Source organism: Schistocerca serialis, unplaced genomic scaffold, assembly GCF_023864345.2.
Source record: "Schistocerca serialis cubense isolate TAMUIC-IGC-003099 unplaced genomic scaffold, iqSchSeri2.2 HiC_scaffold_1041, whole genome shotgun sequence".
Taxonomy (NCBI): domain Eukaryota; kingdom Metazoa; phylum Arthropoda; class Insecta; order Orthoptera; family Acrididae; genus Schistocerca; species Schistocerca serialis.
The window spans coordinates 1-7,500 of record NW_026047230.1 but is presented as its reverse complement, the minus strand read 5'-3'; the positions used below and the strand labels follow the sequence as shown (position 1 = coordinate 7,500).

The following is a 7,500-nucleotide window of genomic DNA, read 5'->3' as shown; positions in this document are numbered from 1 at the left end:
GCTGCCCGCCGAGTCATCGGAGGAACTGCGGCGGATCGCTGGCTGGCATCGTTTATGGTTAGAACTAGGGCGGTATCTGATCGCCTTCGAACCTCTAACTTTCGTTCTTGATTAATGAAAACATACTTGGCAAATGCTTTCGCTTCTGTTCGTCTTGCGACGATCCAAGAATTTCACCTCTAACGTCGCAATACGAATGCCCCCGCCTGTCCCTATTAATCATTACCTCGGGTTCCGAAAACCAACAAAATAGAACCGAGGTCCTATTCCATTATTCCATGCACACAGTATTCAGGCGGGCTTGCCTGCTTTAAGCACTCTAATTTGTTCAAAGTAAACGTGCCGGCCCACCGAGACACTCAATAAAGAGCACCCTGGTAGGATTTCAACGGGGTCCGCCTCGGGACGCACGAGCACGCACGAGGCGGTCGCACGCCTTCGGCTCGCCCCACCGGCAGGACGTCCCACGATACATGCCAGTTAAACACCGACGGGCGGTGAACCAACAGCGTGGGACACAAATCCAACTACGAGCTTTTTAACCGCAACAACTTTAATATACGCTATTGGAGCTGGAATTACCGCGGCTGCTGGCACCAGACTTGCCCTCCAATAGATACTCGTTAAAGGATTTAAAGTGTACTCATTCCGATTACGGGGCCTCGGATGAGTCCCGTATCGTTATTTTTCGTCACTACCTCCCCGTGCCGGGAGTGGGTAATTTGCGCGCCTGCTGCCTTCCTTGGATGTGGTAGCCGTTTCTCAGGCTCCCTCTCCGGAATCGAACCCTGATTCCCCGTTACCCGTTACAACCATGGTAGGCGCAGAACCTACCATCGACAGTTGATAAGGCAGACATTTGAAAGATGCGTCGCCGGTACGAGGACCGTGCGATCAGCCCTAAGTTATTCAGAGTCACCAAGGCAAACGGACCGGACGAGCCGACCGATTGGTTTTGATCTAATAAAAGCGTCCCTTCCATCTCTGGTCGGGACTCTGTTTGCATGTATTAGCTCTAGAATTACCACAGTTATCCAAGTAACGTGGGTACGATCTAAGGAACCATAACTGATTTAATGAGCCATTCGCGGTTTCACCTTAATGCGGCTTGTACTGAGACATGCATGGCTTAATCTTTGAGACAAGCATATGACTACTGGCAGGATCAACCAGGGAGCTGCGTCAACTAGAGCTGAGCAGCCGGCCGCCCGGGAGTGTGTCCCGGGGGCCCGCGCGAACACGCAAGCGTCCGCTCAATTATTCTGCAAACAGGAGGAGGCTGAGCTCCCCTGCACAACACACCTCGAAACCCTCTCAGGTCCCGGCGGCGCGCAGCGCCGTCCTAAGTACTTGGTCGGGTTCGAGAGAGGCGCAATCGCCCGGAGTTAGGCGAGTAGACGCTTTAGGTGCGACCACCCGTGCTCCCAACTGAGCTTGCCGCTGCCGACAGAGGCCCGGGAGCGTGCTGTCGTGGCATTGCCGGCGGGAGACAACACGCGCCACCTACGGTGACCGGCAGCTCCAACGCCAGCGCCACAGAAGGACAAAAGCCCTACTTGGGTGCCGAAGCGAACTCTCCCAGCACAGCGCACGCGCCAACACGTCCGCACAGCTGCGATACAAACCACCTGCGAGAACCGCTGGGGCGACCGAGCAGCAGACGGCGTCGCGGCGCCGAGCGCCGGGCGGCGGCGCATCCTCAGCGCACAAAGTCCTCAATCGGACCAGCACACTGCAGATGGCCACCGCGCTTCGCACCGGGCCCGCGAGGACCTACTTTGGCCGCAAGGCGCCGCGAGCAGGGGGCGCCGGCGCGCAGCTGCGCCGCCTGCCGCGTCCGTCGGCCGGCGCGCCTGCCACCGGCCGCCCCCACCAGCCGGCTGTAGCGCGTGCGCCCACGCACCGCGCTGCCAGCACGCCGGGCGGCCCCCCCTCACCGGCCGGGGACGGTCCCACCCAGCCACCGCCGCGTATCGCCTCACACCCAGATCCCCTTTCACGTTCGTGGGCATGGTGGGTCCCCTTTCACGTTCGTGGGCATGGTGGGTATCCCTGAAACAACCGGTTAATAGCTCGACCGATCGTCGCCAACACTGATTCACCTCTAGCGAGAACAACCGCACCACAACGGGTTACCGGTTGTTCATTTGCGTAACGTCACCAGCAAACGTACACGTCCATCGCCATTTGCAACGAGTATTGCATGCCTGTGTCAGGTGTCACAACACACTACGTCTGCCCACATAGACGCAACAACATGTGCACGCCTAGAGAACACGTGGAAGGTAGACCCCGTACGTATGCGGTGTCCATTGCGCGAACGACTGTCAGCCCGCCTCTGCAGCATGTCGCAGATGTGGAACGCGGTGCAACATGCTATCACGGTGTGTGAGAAGAGACGACTACGTCCGAATACACGCTCCACTACATCAACAGACTGCTCATGCTGATCGCCATCCAGGGCGTCCGTTCCTCCCACACGTCTGTATGGCGTACCACACTGCAATCCAGCTCTTATAGGGAGACGACACGTAGCTGCGTGCACAATATTTGGACTGTATGGTCCGCCGTTGCTAGGCGCTGTCGTCATACGGTCACATGGGCCACGATGTATCATTCAGTACATACGGAGCAATGTGCAGTACAGTTTGTGGGTTTTGCGTACATCGGCGGACAGGTGACAGGCCGTACCACAACGTAGGCTGAGTACGTCGGCATGCGAAGGGCATTGAACATGCAAACTTCTCACCGACCAGCTTGCGAAGGCAGGGGGGAAGGGGGGGGGGCATGTACGTCCTGCTGCTATCCACACTACAGTGTATAGCAGGAGCATGTGGAAAGTCAGCAACACCTGCAAGGTGTTTAACATGACGCGATACACAGGGGACCGGGCAGTGCGAGTAGCGAACTATATTGCGAGGGTTGCGGTTAGGCAACACTACACTACTTTAACGGGTTGCATAACAATTACAGAGCAGGTTCAGCGACAACGTGCGTCAGGTTAAGGCGCAATATAGTTTAGGTTACGGCGCACTTTAGGTTAGGTTAAGGCACATTATAGGTTAGGTTAAGGCACAACATGGGTTACGTTAAGGCACAACATGGGTTACGTTAAGGCACAACATGGGTTAGGTTAAGGCACAACATGGGTTAGGTTAAGGCACAACATGGGTTAGGTTAAGGCACAACATGGGTTAGGTTAAGGCACAACATGGGTTAGGTTAAGGCACAACATGGGTTAGGTTAAGGCACAACATGGGTTAGGTTAAGGCACAACATGGGTTAGGTTAAGGCACAACATGGGTTAGGTTAAGGCACAACATGGGTTAGGTTAAGGCACAACATGGGTTAGGTTAAGGCACAACATGGGTTAGGTTAAGGCACAACATGGGTTAGGTTAAGGCACAACATGGGTTAGGTTAAGGCACAACATGGGTTAGGTTAAGGCACAACATGGGTTAGGTTAAGGCACAACATGGGTTAGGTTAAGGCACAACATGGGTTAGGTTAAGGCACAACATGGGTTAGGTTAAGGCACAACATGGGTTAGGTTAAGGCACAACATGGGTTAGGTTAAGGCACAACATGGGTTAGGTTAAGGCACAACATGGGTTAGGTTAAGGCACAACATGGGTTAGGTTAAGGCACAACATGGGTTAGGTTAAGGCACAACATGGGTTAGGTTAAGGCACAACATGGGTTAGGTTAAGGCACAACATGGGTTAGGTTAAGGCACAACATGGGTTAGGTTAAGGCACAACATGGGTTAGGTTAAGGCACAACATGGGTTAGGTTAAGGCACAACATGGGTTAGGTTAAGGCACAACATGGGTTAGGTTAAGGCACAACATGGGTTAGGTTAAGGCACATGACATGGGTTAGGTTAAGGCACAACATGGGTTAGGTTAAGGCACAACATGGGTTAGGTTAAGGCACACCATGGGTTAGGTTAAGGCACACCATGGGTTAGGTTAAGGCACACCATGTGTTAGGTTAAGGCACACCATGGGTTAGGTTAAGGCACAACATGGGTTAGGTTAAGGCACAACATGGGTTAGGTTAAGGCACAACATGGGTTAGGTTAAGGCACAACATGGGTTAGGTTAAGGCACAACATGGGTTAGGTTAAGGCACAACGTAGGTTAGGTTAAGGCACAACGTGGGTTAGGTTAAGGCACAACGTGGGTTAGGTTAAGGCACAACGTGGGTTAGGTTAAGGCACAACGTGGGTTAGGTTAAGGCACAACATGGGTTAGGTTAAGGCACAACATGGGTTAGGTTAAGGCACACCATGGGTTAGGTTAAGGCACAACATGGGTTAGGTTAAGGCACAACATGGGTTAGGTTAAGGCACAACATGGGTTAGGTTAAGGCACAACATGGGTTAGGTTAAGGCACAACATGGGTTAGGTTAAGGCACAACATGGGTTAGGTTAAGGCACAACGTAGGTTAGGTTAAGGCACAACGTGGGTTAGGTTAAGGCACAACATGGGTTAGGTTAAGGCACAACATGGGTTAGGTTAAGGCACAACATGGGTTAGGTTAAGGCACAACATGGGTTAGGTTAAGGCACAACATGGGTTAGGTTAAGGCACAACATGGGTTAGGTTAAGGCACAACATGGGTTACGTTACGGCACAACATGGGTTACGTTACGGCACAACATGGGTTACGTTACGGCACAACATGGGTTACGTTACGGCACAACATGGGTTACGTTACGGCACAACATGGGTTACGTTACGGCACAACATGGGTTACGTTACGGCACAAATTAGGTTAGGTTACGGCACAAATTAGGTTAGGTTAAGGCACAAATTAGGTTAGGTTAAGGCACAAATTAGGTTAGGTTAAGGCACAAATTAGGTTAGGTTAAGGCACAAATTAGGTTAGGTTAAGGCACAAATTAGGTTAGGTTAAGGCACAAATTAGGTTAGGTTAAGGCACAAATTAGGTTAGGTTAAGGCACGATATAGGTTAGGTTAAGGCACGATATAGGTTAGGTTAAGGCACGATATAGGTTAGGTTAAGGCACGATATAGGTTAGGTTAAGGCACGATATAGGTTAGGTTAAGGCACGATATAGGTTAGGTTAAGGCACGATATAGGTTAGGTTAAGGTACGATATAGGTTAGGTTAAGGTACGATATAGGTTAGGTTAAGGTACGATATAGGTTAGGTTAAGGTACGATATAGGTTAGGTTAAGGTACGATATAGGTTAGGTTAAGGTACGATATAGGTTAGGTTAAGGTACGATATAGGTTAGGTTAAGGTACGATATAGGTTAGGTTAAGGTACGATATAGGTTAGGTTAAGGTACGATATAGCGTAGGTTCAGATACACATTGTTGTAGGGAAAGGTGTATTGGGGGGGGGGCGGCAGGTTCGTTGATAGTGATTATCGTAATTGGATGCCTGCGGTATTATCCGATTTGTCACGTCAGGATGCACTTTTGGCTCATGACAGGCGGCGCTCCGATTCCATGGTTGTGGCAGATCTGTGTCTTTCATTCCTGCCATTGTTTGTGTGCTGTGACAGGAGGCAGTATTGTGATGTTGGGTGCACCACTGTGTAGGACATGTGTGGGTGTTCGTGGCTTAGCTGAGCAATGTGCGGATGTCGGAAGGGTGGGATATTGTGTTTTCTGGGTGGACCTCCCGGTCTGGTAATGATAGTGTGGATTGTGTCATGTGGCGGAGAGGATGCACTGGATGTTCTTCCATGCTGGTGGTTAGATATTGTGTGTGATAAGAGAGTAGTGTGTGATAAGAGTGTCTGGCTGACGTGTGGTTCTCATTGTGTGCAGAGTCTTTCAGCATGTATAGGGACGGTTGTATATATTATCTGTATTCTGATGGCTCTGCATCTATTACTAATCAGTGCCGTGTATACGGTTACTCTAGTTCCAGTCGAAACTGTTCTATCTCTGTACATTAGTGACACTGCGGCTCCACTATGTTGCCGCCCCTGTCGGCCGTTTCCCCCAGTGTATGGCTAATGATTATCAGCAATCAGTCTATTAGTCAATACCGGTAGTGTGACGACGTCAAATGTCCGGGATGGGGGAAGCTACACCCTTCCCGTGGGTCAGGGCCTAGAAAGACTCTTCCCACGCAGGAGACTCGGACTGTCGTTACTCTTCCGAGACATATATGTGCCCAGCGTTTTTTTGCGGCTGCGAGTGCAACGCCAGGAGGCTCGGACTGTCGTTACTCTTCCGAGATATATATTTGCCCAGCGTTTTTTGCGACTGCGAGTGCAACGCCCACGGGGTGCCGACATGGATGGGGCGCTTCCTAGCTGATGGCTCAGCATGAGAATCCGTACAGTGAGCAATGCGATCGCGTCTGTAGCTTGTACGTGGTACAGCTCGCAGCTCATGAATAGGGACAGCGGGAATGTCGCATATTGGAAATATCTCTTCATGAAACGCATGTTATAGGTGTGAATTGCACCTTACGAGTGCGGGAAACGTCCGCCGTTCATCCGCTGGCGATGCGAGTTGGGCGGTTGGGGTGGGGCACGAACGGGTGCAGGTGGTGTGATTGCCGGTCCACGACTTCGTGCGGCAGAGGCACTGGCGTATGGGTGCTGTGGTCGACAGAGGCTGCATGCTTTGTGGGTGGCGTCGAAAGATGGGCACTGTGGGCCCATCGATGTCTTAGTCGGCTTGGCGTCCCATAGATGGCGGTATCGTCGTTGCAGGAGCTCATGCTGAGGGAGACCTACAGATGGCGGTATGTTTTGTGGTGCGCTCGACATGGCGGACGTAGTGTTGTCCGATTCGCATAGATGGCGATACTGTTTTGCCAGCATGGTTGGCGTAGTTCCGTCGGATCCCTGTAGATGGAGGTGTCGAATGTTTACTGTGGACATTCATGTCGTCGGCACGAGAGGGCGCGCGCGCCAGTCCCACCACAATCGCTCTATTTCCTAATACCTCGACCCTCCCCCCTACGGACTTATCACCACCCACACTAGCCGCCCCGGGGACTTGCCAACGACACACCCTATCCCAAGTCTATTTTCTTGCGGAGCATCATGTGTTATTATATTTTATTTCACATCCATAGTGTATAGGGGTATTGTAGTTCACCGTACGGCGGTGGACGCTGTGTTACCACACGCCGGGGGGGGACGGCGAAAACGAACCGTCGACCGCCGGGCGCCGCCCGGCACCCGCCCGCCGACGCCGCCTCCACGCGTCGCGCCGGCCGGTGGGCCGACATCGACCGTCCGGCACCCATCACGGCACCCATCGCCGGCCGGCAAAGCGATACGCTGTAGCGCGCCAGAACACAACGCGCCCGGCCGGCGCCGGCGCCGCCTCCGCCGCGCGCACGGAGGCGGCACCCATCGCAGCGCCCACGCCGGCGGCAAGGGGCCCGCCAACCGATACGCCGCCGTCCGCCGCACCCACTGCAGCGCCCTGGGTGCGGCGCGCCCGGCCGGACCGATACGCCAAGAGATGCGACGGACAGAAACAAAGGCAAGGGG

At 53.1% G+C, this 7,500-nt stretch overlaps 1 non-coding gene across 1 annotated transcript in view; it reads right to left on the bottom strand.

Annotated features, from left to right (window-relative positions):
• Window positions 1-1,176, bottom strand: part of LOC126430330 (small subunit ribosomal RNA) — a 1,909-nt gene extending 733 nt beyond the window's left edge. The window contains exon 1 of the ribosomal RNA XR_007577091.1: window positions 1-1,176. This exon is cut by the window's left edge and continues 733 nt beyond it. This is a non-coding gene — a ribosomal RNA (small subunit ribosomal RNA).
• Between the last annotated feature and the right edge of the window lie 6,324 nt (window positions 1,177-7,500).